This window comes from Tamandua tetradactyla, chromosome 12 (assembly GCF_023851605.1).
Source record: "Tamandua tetradactyla isolate mTamTet1 chromosome 12, mTamTet1.pri, whole genome shotgun sequence".
NCBI lineage: Eukaryota > Metazoa > Chordata > Mammalia > Pilosa > Myrmecophagidae > Tamandua > Tamandua tetradactyla.
In genome coordinates, this window is record NC_135338.1 from 34,512,243 (window position 1) to 34,532,817 (window position 20,575).

Here is a 20,575-nt window from a genome sequence, read left to right on the forward strand (position 1 = left end):
TACATGGCTCAGTAATTTGATGTTATTAGTTTAGACAGAGGGAACAGAGCCCTACATTTGGACGTATGCCTATATGAACTATAAGATATACCGAGTGTGTAACATAGGAGCCACAAATGTAATTAAAAATTTTCTAGTCACATTTTAAAAAGTAAGAAGAGAACCTCTGTTCAGCTCCTAGCCCAGTTCCAACCGCTGTTGCAGCTGCTCCACAACCGTTTTCAGGACTCAAATAATCACAACTACTGTTCTCAGGATGGAGATTTGTGTCTATATTGCATCTTCTTGTGGTTCTACGGCGATTAAGAAGAAACAGCAAGATGTGCTTGGCTTCTTGGAAGCCAACAAAATTGGATTTGAAGAAAGAGATATTGCAGCCAATGAGAAGAATCGGAAGTGGATGAGAGAATATGTACCTGAAAACAGTCGACCAGCCACAGGGTATCCACTGCCACCACAGATTTTCAATGAAAGCCAGTACATATTGGGGGGACTAAGGTGCCTTCTTTGAAGCCAGAGAAAATAATGCAGTGTATGCCTTTTTAGGCTTGACAGCACCTCCTGGTTCAAAGGAAGCAGAAGCCCAGGCAAAGGAGCAAGCACGAACCTTAAGCATTCTGCCCTAACCATCCTGAAACAGGAGTCTCCACTGCTTTTATAAAATAGCAAAATTATCTTGGCTTCAAAAGATTTGGCTTAATATTGAATAATAATAATATTCCATGTAAACAATCAAAATGGATATACGATTAAAGTAGAAATGGTATGAGGAGACGAGGGGGCAAACAAAAAATTTTAAGTAGCTGTCCTAGTAGAGTGGTATTATCTGCCAAGATGTTTTATGTACTTCATTAATTTCAAAAAGCAAACACTCATCCCCTTTTTGGTATTATTGCAGCATAAATGTATTTGTAGCTCAACTTGTTAAATACTGAGGAATTTTAAAAGGAGAGATTGAGAGAGAATCTGTTTCTTGTACCCAAATTGCCTCATTAATTTTAGTGAACACGAACACGTGCATTTTAAACGTTATATTAATGTGATTAGAAGTAGTTTCAGGTAATGTTTATGATGTGTCAATCATTGTAATATTTGATGATAATTATGACATTTCCATTCTCTTGTAGATGCATCTTCTGTGTACTGAAGCACAAATTTCACAGGCTTCTAAATTGAATCTTTCATTCCACACTTCAGAGATCAGAATATATGGTCTCCCATAAAAAAGCAATAGATGCATTTAGTTGATAAGTTGTTTCCTTAACTACATAGCAATGATGGAATCATGTTTCTAGGTTGCTTGTCCCAGTGAAATAGGTATATGTGTATTATGGAAGTGGATGGCAACTATGTTTAAAATGGCATCTTCTTGCAAAGAGCTCACACTCGATAAACTATTCTGAAATAGGCATCACTCATTGATCAAGACTGATTTTGCTTTGGGAGGTCTAAGGATGAATTGAGAAATCTTAATCCCCCCCCCCTCCCTTAAAGTACTTTGAACCATGAATTTCAATATCTCCCAGATACTTTTTTTTTTTCAGGTTAGACCTATGTGGTAGTTAGATTCAGGTGTCAACTTACCCAGGTGAAGATACCTCGTTTTATTGCTGCGGACATGAGCCAATGGCATGTGAACCTCAACTGTTGCTGATTACATCTGCAGTGGGCTAGGAGGTATGCCTGCTGCAATGAATGATGTTTGATTTAATTGGCTGGTGCTTAAATGAGAGAGCTCAACGTAGCACAGCCCAAGCAGCTCAGCATACCTCATCTTAGCACTCGCAGCTCAGCCCAGGCCTTTGGAGATGCAGAAAGAAGTCACCCTGGGCAAAGTCATTGGAACGCAGAGGCCTGGAGAAAAGGCCAGCAGAGATCACCCTGTGCCTACCCACGTAAGAAACAACCTCAGTTGAAAGTTAGCTGCCTTTCCTTTGAAGAACTAATGAAATAAATCCCCTTTTATTAAAAGCCAATCCGTCTCTGGTGTATTGTAGCTAGCAAACTACAACAACCTGTGTTGCTTGTGTCCATTAATCTAAGCAGAGTTAATAAACTTATCCAGAAACTATAGATATTTTCCTTTAATTCCACATTACTTTATTACTAAAAGCAAATACCTTTAAATTACTTTATTATATCAATTGATGTATATAAGTCTATGCTCTTTGCCAAAATCAACATATAATGGATCCATGGCTTTGTTTACTGAGATTCTAACTTGATATAATGCTTTCAAATAAACTCAGTACTTCTAGAAATGTATTTTTAAAAAGTAAAAAGAATAGATTTAGCTAATATATCTAATGTGTTACTGTTTCGATGTCTAATCAATATAAAAATTATTGATGAGACACTGTGCATTCTCTTCTGCAGTAAGTCAAAATTTGGTGGGTATTTTATACCTTTAGCAAGTATCAATTTGGACTAGTAAAATTTCAAGTGTTCAACAGCCACATATATGGGACAGCAGAGCTCTAGGAAATTATATTAAGCTAGAATCAGGTTTGGCTAATGGTGTCAAAAGTGGTTTAAACAAGATAGACAAACATTTTTCTCTTACTTAAGTGTACTGGTAGTCTTTGAGGGCTACCTGATATTGTACTTTCTGGTATTATTCAACCTAGGCTGCTTCTTTCTTGTTGTGCCACCATGCATGGGCTTCATCTGCAAATTCCTCAACAGTCCAGGATTATTGCTTTAGCTCCAGCCAATGCATCCACATTCCAGCTAGCAGAAAAAGAAAAGGGATGGAGAAGGAAACACTACTCCCTTTTAATGTGCTTCCAAGAAGCTGCACACACATGATTGCTTCCATTTTACATCTCTTTGGTCAGAATTTCTTCACATGGCCCTACCTAGTTGCAAGGGAGACCAAGAAATGTAGTGTTTACTCTAGGTGGCTACATGGCCAGCTAAAATTAGGGGTTACTAAGGAAAAAGAGAATAGATATTGGGAATCAATTGGCAGTCTCGGTCTCAGAGACTAATTAAAATGCATGTTAGGATAGTAAACCAGAAAACCAATTTATTAATAGCTAATGAGACTGTGGGAATGGCTGATTTATTAATGGCTAATAAGGGTGGGAGTGTCTGTGTCATCTGACCATTGCAATTTCTTCCCGTAGGGTGACCCAAATGTTTGGAAGATTAGTGGAGCAGGCTATTATGACCCCATAGACCCCTTTCCACTTCAGGCTATGCCTACCCACCAAAGGAATTAAAACATCCTTTCTAGCTTGTGAGGGCTTGCTCTGGAATGATGCTGGAGAGATTTGGACACTTTCCTACCCCCCAGTGTTCCTTTACCTGAACTTCACAGTTCAGGCTCCATCCTTCCCTCATCATAGTTTTTACATGGTACAACTCTGCTCACATTTATTACATTTTAGACTTTGAGAGGAGATTTTAAAGACGCACTAGCTCCTTATCGTAGGCTTTGGAAATATGCAACATTCATACCCCTGACAAACATTTATTGAACACCTACTGTGTGCTAGGTATTGAGTTATGCTGAGAATGAATAGAAACATGGTTCCCAACTTTAAGATGATCACAATATGTGAAGACTAGGGAAAGTGATGCTTGGTAGGGGCTTGACAAAGGAGTAGCATTCACTGAGCAAGAGGAATGAGAGGGCATCCCAGTTAGAAGGGACAGCTTGCGCAAAGGTTTCGAGACATCAAAACCTGGCATGTTTGGGGGCAGCACGTAGTTGGATGGGGTTTAAGGGCAGTTGGTACCGTAAGGGTGCTGCAGACTCTTTCTCGACATCATTCCCCCATCTCTTAGAAATTATTCTGTTTCCTTTGGGTATCTGCCTTCCTCAAACTTCCTTGCATTTTGGAGGAACTTGACACCCTCTTAGCCCCAGGGGTGGGGCAAACTGCCCCAGGATAAACCTAATCAGCAAAATCTTTTCTTGCCTGAGAATGGGCAAGTGACCCAATTTTGACCTCAGAAGACTTTGCTGTTGATTCAGGGAAAGAAGCGCTTCTCTATCTCCTTCTGCAAGACATGGACTGTGAGTGTGAGGCCAGGAATTGCTGCAGCCATTTTGTCATTGTGACAGAAGCCTGCCTGGGGATGAAGATAATTCCATGCAAGACAGAGAGGAGATGAAGAAAGAAGCTAGAATTTTGACAGCATTGTTAAGACATTGACTAAAACTGACACTGAGGTCCCTCTTATCTGTAAGCCTTGGCAGGTGTGAACCATGAAGTGAGAAACTACAAGGCTTGGCCTTTACTCTGGAGGTAGTGGAAACCATAGACAATTTTTTTTAAAACTTCTTTTATTGTATAGTATAACATATATACAAAGCAAAGAAAGAAAAAAGCAATAGTTTTCAAAGCACTCTTCAACAAGTGGCTACGGGACAGATCCAAGAGTTTCTCATGGGCTACCAAAAGATCCTCTCACATTTTTCCTTCAAGCTGTTCCAGAATATGGGAGGCTAGAGGGCTTAAATATTTTTTATCATCACAATTGACTCCTTTCCTTCTTTTTTGTGAAAAACAGCATATATACAAAAAAGCAATAAACTTCAAAACTCTGCACCACAATTAGTTGTAGAACACATTTCAGAGTTTGACATGGGTTACAATGTCACAATTTCAGATTTTTACTTCTCACTGCTCTAAAATACTGGAGACTAATAGAGATATCAATGTAATGATTCAGCATTCATATTCATTTGTTAAATCCTGTCTTCTATGTATAACTCTACCATCATCTTTGATCTTTCCATCTCTCTTTAGGGGTGTTTAGGTTGAGGAAATACTGGATTTTTGATATTGGAAGGGTCTGTCACTAATATGGGGTAGGGAGATGGAACTACCTGTTGTTCTGGAGAGGCTGGGCTAGGTTTCAGGACTTATCTGGACCAGGGACCCATCTGGAGGTTGTAGGTTTCTGGAAAGTTACTCTAGTGCATGGAACCCTTGTGGAATCTTACATATTGCCCTAACCATAGACAATTTTTAAGTAGGGAGTGAGCTGAGTGGATTTGAGTTGTTGGAAGTTGCCTCAGGGTACTGAATGCAAAAAGCCTGGACCACGGCCAGAAAAAGACCTGAGCCAAGACAGGAGAAGAGGCCAAGTTTGAGGGCCACCTAGACACAGAAGCCAGACCAACTGGATAGGGAGGCACAAGGAAGAGGACATACTTTAGGAAGACTCTCAAACTCCATGGTTAGTAGAGTTTCGTTCCTCTTTTGCCTCCATCACTCTACCCCTCCTGAAAGTTACATCCTCTGTCAAACTCCATTCTCTTCTTTTGGGGATTCATGCCTCTGCTTAGCTCTTTATGGGCATGCCTGGTCCTCTTGAGCAGGGGCCACGCCTCATCATCTCACATCCCCAGGGACTGGCCTGGCACATGGCTGGCACTTGATCAACACTGAATTGGATTGACTTGATAGGGTTCCGGCTTTTGCTGAGCTAGGCGTTAGCTGCACCCTCCCGCTGCCCCCAGGGATTAGTCATGTTTCATAAGCAGCCTCCAAAAGCTGCAGCCCTAATACCCAGCTTCCTCGTTGCTGGCAGGTGTTGGCAGGCGAGTGCCAGAACGCTGGGGAGCCAGCCACTGGGAACACGCCAAGATGGCCCAAGTGAGGCAAGCAATCAGAGCTCAGATACATTTATGGGAGGCATGTGTATACTCCTGGGAGATCTGTCACTGCTGACACCCCTTTCCAGGAAGTAGAAACCACTCCTCCTCTTTTTCTTTTCTTACCTGTTGTGTCTTGTGGCCAGAAGCACATCCATTTGCTTTCCTTGCTTCTAAAATAAATCAATTTCAGGACCACACCCTTCCAAGCTACCCAGATTTGCTCCCTGGGAGCCCTTAACCACTGAAATGCCTGGGTTCCACTTCACTGGAATCTTAACCCTTTTGCTTTTTTCAAAAGAAGCATCTGAGTTTCCCTGACAGTCTTCTTCTGCTAATAATTTATTCCATAGGATGTTAACTATGTTTTTGACATGGTCAGAGGCCGTGTGGCATTGGGTGAAGCCATATAAACCTTTTTTAAAGTTTTACAGGGCACCCCTGCTTATTTCTTTTATATCAGCCTTCTCTGGGCACTTGGGATGCCCTTTCTCTCCAACTCCCAATTTTCCTCACCACCTTGCCAAGATTTTAAGCTTTTCTCCCGGTCCATCTTATTATGGAAAATCCTGCCCCCTGCTAGCCTGCACTTCTCAGAAAGTCTCTGAAATTCAGCTCTCATCTGCCCCAGTGTTATGTTGTTTTCTCTGGTCGCTATGGCAGGGATTAAGACATGAGCCAGAGAAGGAGGGTGGAGGGAAGAAGTGAGCAAGGAACAGCAGAACGAGGGAAAGGAGCCTGATTGGAGGGATATCAGAGGAGGAGGAAACCAACAGAGAAATGGGCTAAGCGCGCCAAGAAAGGAAGAGGGATTTCTGTTTTTGTTTTGCTCTGTTTTGGTTTTGGTTTTTGAGTTTGGGTTTGTTTCTGGAGGTAAGGAGAAATGCATTTAGGGCTGAGTCTTACCCCCAGTGCTGAATCCACAGCTAAAGAACTCGCTCTCATACAGTCAATAACCCAGAGGGAACCTCCAGACTCCAGATCCAATATGGAATATTCTCAAAATAGTTTCCAGTTCTTCTCAATTCATTTTATGGGCAGGCCTGCCTGATCAGGCACATGGCTGGCACCAAGTGACAGTGTGACCCAGTGCTGCCCTGAGAACCAGGTGAGAGGACACTCCCTTTTGGAAATGCCTGTTCTGGCCTCCCGGAACACTACCGCTTCCCTGGGTGAGAAGTCATCAGGACCAAGGGAGACACCTACCCAGGACCCAAGCTCACCCCCTTCTAGACCATGCCTTCCTACTCGGGACCCCAGAACCTCTGCCCAAATGATCTAAGGCCACTTCCAGGGCCCACGTAATTCTCATGGTCCACCCTCTCAGGGGTGGACTGTGCAGCCTGCGGCCCAGGGGTGGCTGCTTGGGGAACGGGTGGCAGATAGAGCTTGGAGGTGCAGGCTGGTGTCCTACACAGTCAGAGGACTTGTGGGCAATGTCCCTCATTGAGGGTAAGAACAAAACAGGGACAGATCCTGAGCTGGGGGCTGCCTCTCTCCGTGCTGTCATTTTCTGGTCTGAGGAGTCACAGAATTCCAAACTCATGCTTGGCCTTCCATAATGTTATCAAGATAGGAAGATAAGATATATTTTATTTGTGAATTATTTAGCTTGATATCACTTTTCAGTATTGATGTATATGATATATGGGTCTTTGTTTGAACGCTTGCCATGGCCTCACAGTTATTACAGAAATAATTGGCCTCGTGAAAAACCCAAGATTTGTGTGGTGTGGCTCCTTCCCCTATTTCCAGCTGGGCCTCCAAATCCCTTTCTGCTCCATTTTCCAGTCTTCCGCTGCCAATGCCCTTGTTCAAATGCTCCAACACTGTGTGAGGGAGTTAATAACTCTATAGCAGTTGTAGCGAGGGCAACGGCAATGGCCCAATGGACATTTTGTGTTTTTTCTTTATTCCTTTTTTTGCTTTCTAGATGTTGAACTCTCTTTCCAGGTGTGGGAAATTATCCCCCACCACAGCACCCCTCACACATACTTTTATAAGCCTTGTTTGGAAACAGAGCTTACACCCCAGTACAGAGGACAGAATGGTAGTTATTTCTTGTGGCAGATATCGCCAGTGGCCTTGCCTGGTAACAATTTTCCCCTTCTTCTTTGGTAACTGGACCCCCAATTTTTAGCTGGGCCCATGACTACCTGGGTCAAAGACTGTATCTCCCAGATTCTTTTCTGTTAATATGGACACATGACCAAGTGTCAGTCTTTGAGATGTAAGAAATATCTGCAATTTCCAGGAAGTTATTGTAAAGAGAGGGGTCATCTTTCTTGTTCCTTTCTCCTTCCGAATGGTTGGAATGTAGACTTGATGGCAGATGCTCAAGCAGCCATCTTGGTCCATAAGGCATCAGGTAAAAGCTGGGGAAGGAGGAAAGCTAATGGAGCACAGAGCAGCTTCATACTGTTTACCTTCAAATTTCTCTTACATAGAGAGAAATAAACTTCTCTTTTGTTTAAATAATTATTATTTTGAGTTACTCAGGTGGAACCCAAGCCCAAATAATAGGTTTGTTTCCAGCCTCCCTTGCAGCTAGTGCAGCTTATAACCAGGCTCCACGACAAGATAGGCTCTCTGCCCAAAGCAACCTCAAGAGAAAGCTCAGTTTCCTGGGGCAGCAGTGACTACCTCGTCTAGTGCTAGGACTGTGGGTAGCAAGTGCCCAGTGCTTCATGCTGGCAGTGGGTACATATTTGGCTGGTTGTTTCTGCCACATGATTTGGGGTAGTGTTCTTGACTGTATGGCCTCAAAGCTGGTCCTCCAGTTCACCTGATGATTCTGTGAGTTATCCAATATCCTCTTACTAAATTTCCTTTCTGATTACACCTACCATAGTTTGGTTAGTAATCCACAGTCTTAACCTCTGTCAAAATTCCTTTAAAAATAACATTTCACCAAGATGGTTGACATTGCCCACCAGATGAATCCATTGGATATTCTGTTAACTCAAATTCAATACAAAGCATCAATTACAATTAAAAGTTGGGATTTTCTAATACCCTTGTTTCTAAAGATGCTTCTGGTGGGGCAGAATTGGGTCATTTGGGACGTTTAGGGTCTCTCGTCATAAGATATGGGCCACCTGTTAGTTGAAGCCATATATTTGGGGAGAATAGCAGCAACCAAATTTAAATACTTTAAAAGTATATTCAGACTGGGGGTACAAGGGTAGTTCAGCGGTAGAATTCTCTCCTGCCATGCGGGAGACCCGGGTTCAATTCCTGGTCCATGCACTTCCCAAAACAAACAAACAAACAAAAATTCAATAAATGGTACTGCAATAATGGGGTACTCACATGGAAAAAATAATGAAATGTGACCCCGCCATACAGCATACAAAAAAAAAAGTATGTCCAGAGGACAGCAGCACTTCACTTACCTAGGAGTATATTTTGCAGCAAACTCAGTTACATTGTTCCTCAGAACATTGTCAGGAACCAGAAAAAGAACAAAAACAAAGAAAACCAAACAACTCTAAAATTAACAAATAACAATCCTCAAAAGACAACCCCACAAAAAACTGTTCACAGTCAAAATAAATGCCATAGAATTCATCCGCTATGGTTTATATATTTACTCACAGGGAAGCATTCGGACCCTACTTCAGAGCCTATTCATTTTTCACGTCTACATGACAAATGCTTCCCATTCCTAGCAGATTTGAAAGACAGCAGTAAAAGGGGAGCAGGGGAAGGCAGCTGGAGGCTGACATGAGAGTGAGAAGATAGTGGTTAGTCTGCATTAGAGGCAGAGACTAAACTGGAGTAGAAACTGACAGGCGAGCCCAGCACCTGAGCCCACTTATTGTAACAGTAACCACTGTGTGTTGCAGCCCAGTTCAAGACTCAGGATGTCACAAACACCTGAGGCATCCAGAAAAATTTGGAAGAATTAAAAAACGGGACAGTATCCAGTGTTGGTGAATTTATGGAGCCATGGGAATTCTCATCCAGGGCTGGCAGGGGAATAACCACTTTGCAAAATAATTTGTCACCACCTTGTAAAGTTGAACATGTGCACAGCCCATGACCCAGCAATTTCATTCCTAAGTATGTACAGAGAGAAACTCTTGTATATGCCAGAAAATTCATGGCATCACTGTTTGTGAAAATATTTTAAATCCCTCAAATATCCACCAAAAAGGAGAATGAATAAATGCACTTTGGTAGAGTCTATGGTGAAATATTATACAGAAGGGAAAAGGAACCAATTACAGTCATACATGACAACCTGGATGAATCTAAAAAAGCACAATATTTGGCCAAAATAACCAGTCAAAAGAAAATACTTCAGTAAGATTCAATTTATACAAAGTTTAAGAGCAGGTAAAATTAACTATATTTTTTAGGGCTGATGGTGGTTTGAAGGTATATGTACCCCAGCTCAAATTTAATTCATTCCTGTGGGTGAATTTAGTTCATTCCATTGTAAGGAGGACCTTTTGATGAGGCCACTTCAGTTGAGATGTATCCCACCTCATTCAGATGGGTCTTAATCCTATTACTGGAGGTTTTTATAAGAGAATGATATTCAGACACAGAGAGAGAGAGAAAGCCACAGGGAGCAAAAGGCTGGACATCGATGGAACTGGAAGAGAAGGGAGAGACCAGAAGGTGCCGCCATGTGCCATGTAACAGAGGAGCCAAGGATCACTGGCAGCCACCCCTGAATGCCACAGTCTCTGGGGAGAGGGGTCACCTTGATAATGCCTTGATTTGGACATTTTCCTGCCCTCGGAACTGTGAGCAAATAAATTCCCCTTGTTTAACCCCACCCATTCCATGGTATTTGCTTCAGCAACTTAGAAAACTAAAACAGGACTACATTTATATGTGGTAAAATAATAAAGAAAGGCAAGGAACTGATTATTTATTATTTGGTGTAGTGGCTACCTCTGATGAGGAAGAAAGCTCCTACGGTACGATAGTGATTCTTTTTCTTAACTGGATCTGGGTCCATTGGTGTTCATTTTATTTATGCTTTTTAAACTGTACTTGATGTCAAATTCATACATATATATACATATATGAGGAACTCAAAAAGGGGAGTTCATTTTTTTAAAAGAAGGAAACAAACAAAACAAAAACAGAAGTCTGGTTCTGTCCAATTTACTCTGTTTAAAAAAGCAAGAAAATGGTAACCAATTGAAAAAACAGTTTGGGGCACTTGGATAAACTTCCCTAATCTGGAAAATTCGTTTATATGCAACAGTGTATCAGCTTTTGCATACAGTGGAGACATTCTGGTAATGACCTGGAGCCCCCTTTCTTTGCAAATTAGTTTCTGCATTTAGTATTGGCTGAGACAGAAAAGGAGGAGGAGACTAAGTGGGAATTCCCTGGCACACCAAACAGGCAACTCCTAGTCTGGTTCCCTTCCCTTGGGCTGCCTTCCCATAAGCAACACCTGGGGGCTTAGAAATGCAGATTCTCAGCCTCCACCACAGGCCTCCTGAATCTGAATCTGCACATTAACAGGCTCTCCAGGGGTTCCACATGTACAGTAAGGTGTGAGAGGAACTGCTCAAGTCTAGACCCTGGCCAGACTGCAGCTACCCAGTTATTTAACATTTCAGGAATAACTGCCTTTAATATTTCAGGAATAACAGGCCCAAGGAGGATGCTGTAGGGGGAGTGCTTGGAGAAAAATCTAATTCATTCATTCCATAAATAATAGATTGAATCATATGAAATTGTCGTTTTGTTGGTCAAAAGTGGTTATTTATTGCCAGTTTGATAGGTTCTTACTCTTAATATTAATCGAGCTCCTGTTCTGGGCCAGGCCTATGCTAGGTATTGAGGATACAGCAGAGGGCAAAACCATCCTTGGTCCCTGCCTTCACAGAGCTTATAGTCTACCAGGAGATATGGTCATTAATTAAAAATACACACACAAATAGATGTAAAATTACAACTGCAGTACAGCTACCAACTGGAGGTCAGTCGTGCACAGACGGTCCATGATTCGATATATTTCAGGATGGGAGCTAGTCGGAAGAGACCTCCTTTGGACGTGTCACCAGAACTGAAATCTCAAGGGTGAGAAATGAAAAGGACGGGAGGGATGGTAAAGGTTCAGGGAAAGAGAATCCCAGCAGAAGGGACAGCGGGTGCCAAGACCTACTGTCAATGATCTCTATGGAAGTCTGGAACCCCACCCTGGTTGCAGGGCCCACCCTGCTAGGTCTGAAGTGTCACCTCTTCCAAGTAGGGGTGTCCAGGAGGAAGCCAAGCTTGTCCACAGCAGCAGCAGTCTTACTCAACCACCACTTTCAATTTCTTTCTTCACTGCCTCACTCAACTGCAGAAGCTGGAAAATGAATATGTTTCTCGTCCCAGTTTCTTCAGCAGCTAGAAGTGACCGTGTAACATAGCTGTGCCAATAAACTGTCTGCTGGGGGCTTCTGAGGAAACATTTGCTTTTTTCTGAGGGAGCAGGGGCTAATGCTGCCCTTCCTCTTCTTTGTCCTGCCTGGAATTGGGCTGTGATGCCTGGAGCTGCAGTAGCCATCTTTTAACCATGAGGGAAAGGCCAGCAGAGTCAAAAATACAAATGTTCAGAGGCTGCTGTGCCATGGAACCAGAGCCAGCAGCTACTTACCTCCAGACTTCTTCTTTGAGAAGAATAAATAACTTTTTTGTTATTTGCAGCTTATGGCATGACTGGTAATGCAACTAATGATGAATCAAAAAATGATTATGATTATTTATTATGATATAGATGTTTTTTCTTCTGAAATTATTCCCTAATACCTGAAATTACTGAAACTCCACTAGTCTCAGCCCTTTATTTACTTATTACAGTAATGGTTGTTCCAATCTAGTATCCACTCCGTCTATACTTACTATTGTAATGGTTATTCTAGCCTAGTCTCAGCCCTGTCTCTGCTTTTGTAATAATTATCCTTGCCTAGTCTCAGCCCGTGCATACCGACTACTATAAAGGTTATTTTAGTCTAGTCTTAGTCCTGTTTATACTCGACATCGTAATGGTAACAACTTCATCTCCCCATCTTTGAATCCATGAAAACCCTATTCCTTAGACTGGGGGAGACAGATTTTGGGGCCAATAGGCCATCTGATCTCTTGCTTTGCATGTAGCATTAAACTCCTTCTCTTTTTGAAAACCGGGTGTCCTGAATTGGCTGTTCGGTGCATCAGGGAGAGAATTCTGCATTTGTTCGGCATCAACGTATGTTTCTCTATGGTCATCCTCAGGGGTTTAGGGAAAAGTGGGGAGAATCTACTCTCTGATGTGTCAAAGAAAGAATTAGCATTTGTTGAGCTCCTATATGTACACAGCATTGTGCTAGCTGCTTCATACACATGATATATTTACCCTCACAACCCATCCAAGTCAAATTAGTGTGTCATTTCACAATGGCTAAGTAAGTAAGGCTCAAAATCTCAGCGAATTGCCCCCATTTACTTACATGGCAGCCATAGAGCGGGGAAGGGGCCGTGAGCTCCCTGCACCATCTTACTGTGGCCAGAAGAGAAGGGTGATGGCAAATTCAGCATGTGTTATCAGGACTGGGGGCACTTGAGGGTTTGTCTCAAATTTAGATATCCTCCCAAATTGACTAGGATTCTTCTCCTTGTTCACCATTCTTTGTTGCTAGCAGCTGAACTTGTTTTATAAAAGTCAGCCCACTTTGGTTAGACCAGCAGTCCATAATACAGCCTTGGTCTGGCTGGTGATACATCATTAGCATTAAAATAGGTTACTGCCGTGTCCAGAAACATTCTGTAGAGAAAGCAAACCCTTTGTCCACTGTTTGAACAACAAAAAATTCCCTGCCTTTTGTTGTTCTTTAGACATCTCAGTGCCTTCCCCTCCCATAATCTATTTTGCTCAGCAGTGCTTATATCGTGAGGGTCACAGGCTAAGTGCAGTAGTACCTGGGCAAGTGGTCCCTCCGTTTCCCTCTCTGTCCCCTTCAGCACCCTCCCTCCTTCTTCTCTGCTGTAAGTATCCAGTTCTTACAAGTTTTCAAGCCTTTCAAGTTTCTTCTGCCCTTCCTACCAGGACGAAAATACCTTATAAACAAAACTGCATCAAAGGATTGGCTGTTTAGTTTGTTCTTTCTTTGAGGCCCTCTCCTTGCCATTGTCTAATCCTGGTAGCTGGATGTGGCATTACCAATAAATACCATAGGACAGCTTCCAACCGCCAGAACCAATCCTGGTTCTTGGTGGGGTGCCAGGCTCTGAGTCTGTCTCTGTGCTAATGGCCATAGGATTAGGCATTTTGGCCCCATTAAAAAAAAAAATTTTTTTTTGTATCATATAACACATATACAAAGCAAAGAGAGAAAAAAGCTATAATTTTCAAAGCACACTTCAACAAGTAGTTACAGAACAGATCCCAGAGTTTGTCATGCTACCATTTCATCATTTCAGATTTTTCCTTCTAGCTGCTCCAAAACACTGGAAACTGGAAGCAATATTAATATAGTGATTCAGCAGCCATACTCAATTGCTAAATCCAATTTTCTCTATTATACCACTCCTTCTCCTTTAATCCTTCTCCTAATCTATAGAGATCTTTGGGCAATGCCTCTTCTGACTTTTTCACTTTGAGAAGGGGTGTCCACAATAAAGGATAGGGAGATGTAATTAATTGATAATCCTGGAGAGGCTGGTCCCTCTGAGATTCAGGATTTATCTAACCTAGGAACCCTCTGGGAATTATATGTTTCAGGAAGGCAAACCTACAGCATGAAACCTTTATAAAGCTTCAGACCCCTAGGTGTTCTTAAGAGTCAAGGGGAGGGATGTTGGCGGGGTTTAGCCAACGATGGCAATCAGCACTATCTCACTGAAGCTTGCATAAAAGTAGCTTCCAGAATAGCCTCTCAACTCTATCTGATCCTGCTCAGCCACTGAAGACTTATTTTATTACACTTCTTTTTCCCCTTTTGGTCAGGAAGGCATTTTAGATCCCATGGGCCAGGGTCAGACTCATCCCCGGGAGTCAAATCCCACATTGCTGGGGAGACTTTCACCCCTGAATGACTGTATCACATAAGCGGGAGGGCAACAATTTCCCTTGCAGAGTTGGGCTTAGAGAGAGAGAGAAAGGGGTCACATCTGAGCAACAAAGAGGCTTCCTGGAAGCAACTCGTAGGCCTCATTACAGATAGTCTTAACTTCTCCCCTGCAGAAATAAGTTTCATAAGAGCAAGCCTCAGAATATAATGCTTAGGCTATTTTCTTAGGAGTCCCCAATGGTTGAGAGGGTACCTAAGGTTTCCCAGTGGGAAGGATATTTCCCCCCTTCATATCCTTCATAAATTTTTGAATATATCTATTTCCCCCCTTCATATTCCTAAGGGGCTCTACGGATACTTTTAAATTATCAGCCCACCATAGTCTGAGATGTACCTGGCTATTACAATAAACTACACAGAATTACAAGGCCTCGTTCCCGTTCTGAACTCCAGGAGTTTGGGTTGTTTAAATCAGCTATCCGAAGAGGTTGATTTAGATTATGTGTTACAAAAAATTTAATTCTAGACATAACAAACCTCTTCTTTTGATCTCATGCAGCAACTGAAGGTCTAGAGTACATATCCTGTCATCTTTTCCCCTGAATTCGAATTCATCTTAGACCCACAGGCATCTGACCCCATTGTACAGGGAACCTTGGCTCTAACCCAAGGCCACACCGAGGCGTTAAATCCAGACCTGCTGGATCTTAAACATCAACTAGTTACTTGGTAAGATGTTTTTTGCCTTGTCCCTAAACCATCTTCTTTCTGCTTCTCTCGCTCCTGCACTCCCTCCCTCCCACCACCACTCCCAGGTTCCCCCATTAAGAGATTTATTCCTTGTGACTGAAGGCATTTCGATTTTCAAGGATCCCCATTAAAATGCAAATCCCCCTGGGAGGTATAATCCCCTAAACCTTTATCCCATCACGCCGCAGTGGGAGGGTTTAAGAGACCCGTTGGGCGGGAGGACGCCCTAGAGGACGCTGTGGGAGGCGGACGGGGTGCAGAACCAAAGTGTTCAATCTGCCGGGCGGCCCCCTCCTCCCTGGTGCTTTGATGAGCCTAGGGTTAGCTTCCTACTTGATTCCCAAGGGCCCTAAGGCTGATCATTTCCAGCGAGCAGATGGCAACGGAGTATTCAATAAGCTATTTCGGGAGGGCAATTATCCGGCAAGCGCCGCGGTCCTCCCGAAGCGCGGTGTCAGAAGGCTTCCGGGGAGCAAGCGCTGCGAGCGCGGCGGCGACAGGCGGGGTGGCGGGGCCGCGCGCCCTTCTAGGCCCGGGGCCCCCATTTCCTTTGAGGATGGGGCTGAGGGCGGCGGGGGTGGGGGCGAGGTAGGGAATGGGGGAGACTTTAAGATTCTGCCGGCTAAACTGGCCGCCTGGGTTGTCATGGCAACCCCACCTTGCGCCAGTCTCCTGTTGATCCGGGTGTTGCTGAAAATGAGCCGGTAACTTCCTGGACGCCAGCGCTGATCTAGGCTGGCCCAGGGGGCCCTCTAGATTCGCTGCGTTTCTGACATTGACACCTAAGGCTTCCTGGATTCAGCCTCAAGAATCAATATATTTATTTCTGGCTCTTGGCCGAAGTCTCTTTGCTACCTGCAGGGATAAACCTGCCCCAGGACATTCCCTGACCATCAGTGGCCCCCTGAGGCAGGGCTTGAAGGCAGGTACCAGCATCTAATGTGTGCAGGAATATTCGATGGATCCCCTTCACTGCCTCCTTCCCTCCCTGCTTTGATGCGGAGGTCCACATTCTGCATATCTTCCAAGAAACAAGATGCAGGTAATAACCTCTAAGGAATCGCTAATCAACATGCCAGGCATTGGGCTAAGCCCCTCCAAGCCTCCTGTCTCCTTACAACAGCCAGAAGGGATAGATGAGGACTCATATTGCAGAGGGCAGCGCTAACGTTTGCAGTGGGCAAGGGTCACTGAGCCAGGGTGTGGCAGGACCTGGGCTGGAGCCCAGACTCTCTGATGTCTGATTGCCGGAACCATCAGCACAGCTGCAGAGAGGTCTGACCCTGTGAGCGGGGCCCCCGGGGGAAGCACATGTGGATGGTGAGATGTATAAACTTAGCCACAGAAAATATAAATGTGGCCCAAAGGGGCCCTCCCCTTGAATGCCACTTCTCCCACACTGAGTGCCCTGGAGAGAAAACCAGCATGTCTAAATGTGCAGGGGCACCCCAGGATTTAATTATCTGGAATAAATATCATCCTGTCTCCTAAAAAAGTTCACATTTTATTTAAAATAGTAACAGTAATTTCAGACTTTTAGACTTGCGATGCTCTATTGCTTTTTGCTGTTTTTTGTTTGCTCTTTTGTTTTCGTAACCTCTCTTTGGTAAAAGGACATTTATCTGTGATATGAAATTAAATTTAAAAAATGTATTTGCTTTGAAGACTTCAGTGAAACGTCTTAGATAACTAGAGATGCTTACAGATGCCTCAAAATTACAGTGATAGTGTTATAAAAACCAGTGGGGTTAACCTAAATGAAATATGAACTATGCAAATTTATAGAGACAGAAAGTAAGAGTACAAGTTGGGGGAAGGAGTATTGGGAGTTAATGCATAATAGGTGCAGGGTCTCTCTGTGGGGTGAGGGAGAATTTTGGGTAATGGATGGTGTGGAGGGCAGCACAGCCTTGTGGCTGTGATTAATCCCACTGAATGCCACACTTGGGAGTGGTTGAGATGGGAAAGTTTCTGTTGTATCTATGTTTCCGCAATTTAAAAGAGAGCGCAAGACTAAAGAGACAATGACAATTAAATGCAATATACGGTGTTGGTCTGGATCAAATAATAAAGAAGGAAATGCCCCAAAGGACACTACTGGTAAAAACTGGGAAAAAATGGAATATTGCCTGTATGCTTTATATCAATATTAAATTTCTGTAGCTTGACAACTGTACTTAATGAGATTACATAAGTGAATGCCCTTATTCGTAGGTAATACATATGTTAGTATTAACCATTCAAGGATCAGGACATATGCAACCTATTCCTAAATGTTTAGAACATAGATAAATAGGTAGAAAGAAAGAAGAAAGATATAACAAATATGACAAAATGTTAAAAGTTGGTAAAGCTGGGTATCTGGGTAGAGCATATCTAATCGGCTTTGCATTATTTTTTGCAACCCTCCTGTAAGTTTGAAATTATTTCAAAATAAAAAGTTAAAAATAGAGGGATGCGAGGGTAGTTCAGTGGTAAAATTCTCACCTGCCATGAGGGAGACCAGGTTTGATTTCCTGCCTATGCGCTTCCCCCCAAAACAAACAAACAAGCAAACAAACAAATAAAAACCCAACCAAACAAAAATTCAACAAATGGCGCTGCTATACTCACACGGAAAAAGAATGAAGTGTGAGTCCGCCATACAACATACAAAAAAATAAAAATAAATTAGTGGAGCTGATTACCAGGTATGTCCACTTTGTGCACATTCATTGGGCTGTGCATTTGAGATGTGTGTGCTTTTTGTTTGTATGTTATACTTCAATAAAAATGTACTTAACTATTTTTTTTTTAATTAAGGGCAAAGGCTCTGTAGGAATAGCGTGCAGACTGGATTGAGGGAGCTGCTGTCCATCATCTCTGGTTTTGGTGGAACGATGGACTCTGATGCTGGACCTCGCATCATTCCCGGGGCTTGGCCGCACACAACATGCAGACCTAGGTATTCAGACAGTTCTCTGGGACCCTTTGGTGCTGGACTATGCAGTCGCACCCCTGTGAAGAGCTTTCCCTTTGCAACCCCCTGGAAGTCCCCATGCTCTCGACCCTTTTGCTTCCATGGGGCGTCCCAACCAAGGGTTTGCCCAGGGTTGCGTGTCATGACCTCATGTGTGTGTTTACAGGGCAGAGGCCAGCCAGCAGATCTGATGGAAGTCAGGCTGTTTTTATTGGAATCCCGGCTCCAGCACATACCAGCTGTGTTAACTTTTCTGAACCGTAGTGTCCTCATCTGCCTAGTGAGAATGATGAAAGGACCCACAGCACAGAATTGCTATGAGGAAGGGTTAAATAGGATAATGCGTGTAAAGGGGGTGCGCCCAGGAATTGGTAGACAGTCAACACTAAAATAATGTATGGAATCACAGTGTCTGAGGATGGGACTCAGGCATGCAGGTTTTAACAAGTTCTGTAGGTGATGCTGATACATGGCCGAGAGTGGGGACCTCTGTCCCATCGTCACAACTTCGCAGATCTAGAATGTCACTAGAAGGTCAGTTCTCTCCTTTCCTTCTCTCACAGATCAGAGTTCAGAACTGGGACTGCCCTTTGAAAAGGGCACACAGAGGCCAGAATAAAGTCATTCCTTCCTCCACCCCGCAGACTTCCACTGCATAACCACATGTGCCAGGTTCTGTGGGTGGGGGAAAGGACAGACAGATGGGTCTGGTGTGACTCCTGTCCCAGGGAGCTAATTGCTCATGGAGGAAATGGCCCCGTGACATGCCCTGTGGTAGGAAGGAGGACAGAACTCCTGGGTTCTGGTCTCAGCTTTGCGCCTGCCTGAGTGTCGCTGGGCCTTATGTCTCACACATCTGGAAAACAAGGAGCAGAGCTTTGAATTTCCACTGAGCTAGTTTTATCCTGATTGCCGCTTCACTGTTCTTTGAAAGAACACCTGGCTAACTACCTTTCACCTGGACCTGTGAGCCTAGCCTCATTTCTGGCTGGCTCCGGGGCTGGGTCTGCAGTTTGTTCTCACGTGGCTGCAGTTCTACACTGGCCCAGGCAAGGAGCCTCCTCCGGGGGGAGGTTGGGTGTGCCTGGACAGTTGGCCCAGTGGAGGCTGTTGGTTAGAAGGAGAGCCACCGAAAGAGATCTCAGTACACTCCAACACAGATGCCGGGTTTGCCAGCAAAACCACGACTTGTACAGACTCTGATGGAAAGACATTTTTACTCACAAAAAGAAGTAACAGAGTAAGATCAGCTTCACTAGTGGGCATGGGTTCCTGTAGCCCACAGGTCCCCATTCCCGGCCAATGCAGTAGAAGTGCTCTCTGCTCAATGACCATCTCTTGTGTTTGTGTGCTGGAGTGGAGGAACCTGCTTCCTCTCCTCCAGAGTTAGATATACCGTTGGGATACCAGCTGGAGGTCATAAATCATGCCCACCAAGTCAGACTGTCTCCAGGGAATGTTTACATATGCTGGGGACAATAGGGGAAGGAATGTACCAGCAGTCCCCTTATCTCCTAGGGGATTGGGTTTTATCCTACCAGGTGGACACACCTAGTCCTGAGCACAAGATGTATCTGTAGGTCCCAGGAAAAAGTGGCAGGCCACACTAGGGCTGAGTCCTGCCACAGTAGCATTTGTGAGTCCAGACTCCCCAGCCACTCCCAAGGAAGGCTGACATCCAAGCCCTAACCACACAGGCACTTTACCCTGATGCTGCCAGAAAATCACTTTTTACATATTTACCCCTTAGTTCCTAGTACCCTGTCCGGCTCCCTAAATGGGTTTCATAAGGGTTAACGGGGTGGGTACCCCTAACAGCACAGATGAATTACATGGCATTTCTATTTTCAAAGAGTCTTTCTTCTATTGCTTTGCTGTGTTCTTTTGTCAGCCCAGTGAAGAAGGTAAGGAGGAAATCCCAACCAGCCATGTGACGCCGGGAAACGTCTGGCTGGTGGTGGTTTATGTGCATCCATTTCATTCTCAGAATGGCCCGGTGCTACAGGAATTACTATCTTCATGTTTCCAAAGAGAACAATGACTTTCATTTCATTAGGGAAAGAATAAATCATGGGGCTGGGATGTGAGTCTAGAACTTTCTCCACCACCCCAGATGCTCATGTAACAAGACTTTTTGAGGGTCTCAGTTTCCTTCTATGGAAAAGAGGGAGTTGTAATATGGAATCTATGACAAGGTTTAGTTCAAAGTCCACAATTCCATGAATATTTTCTTCTGCCATTAAAAAA

At 43.7% G+C, this 20,575-nt stretch overlaps 1 pseudogene; it reads left to right on the forward strand.

Moving 5' to 3' along the window:
- Nucleotides 1-223: 223 nt before the first annotated feature.
- On the forward strand, nucleotides 224-626 carry LOC143651399 (adapter SH3BGRL pseudogene; annotated as a pseudogene).
- The last annotated feature ends 19,949 nt before the right edge of the window (nucleotides 627-20,575 follow it).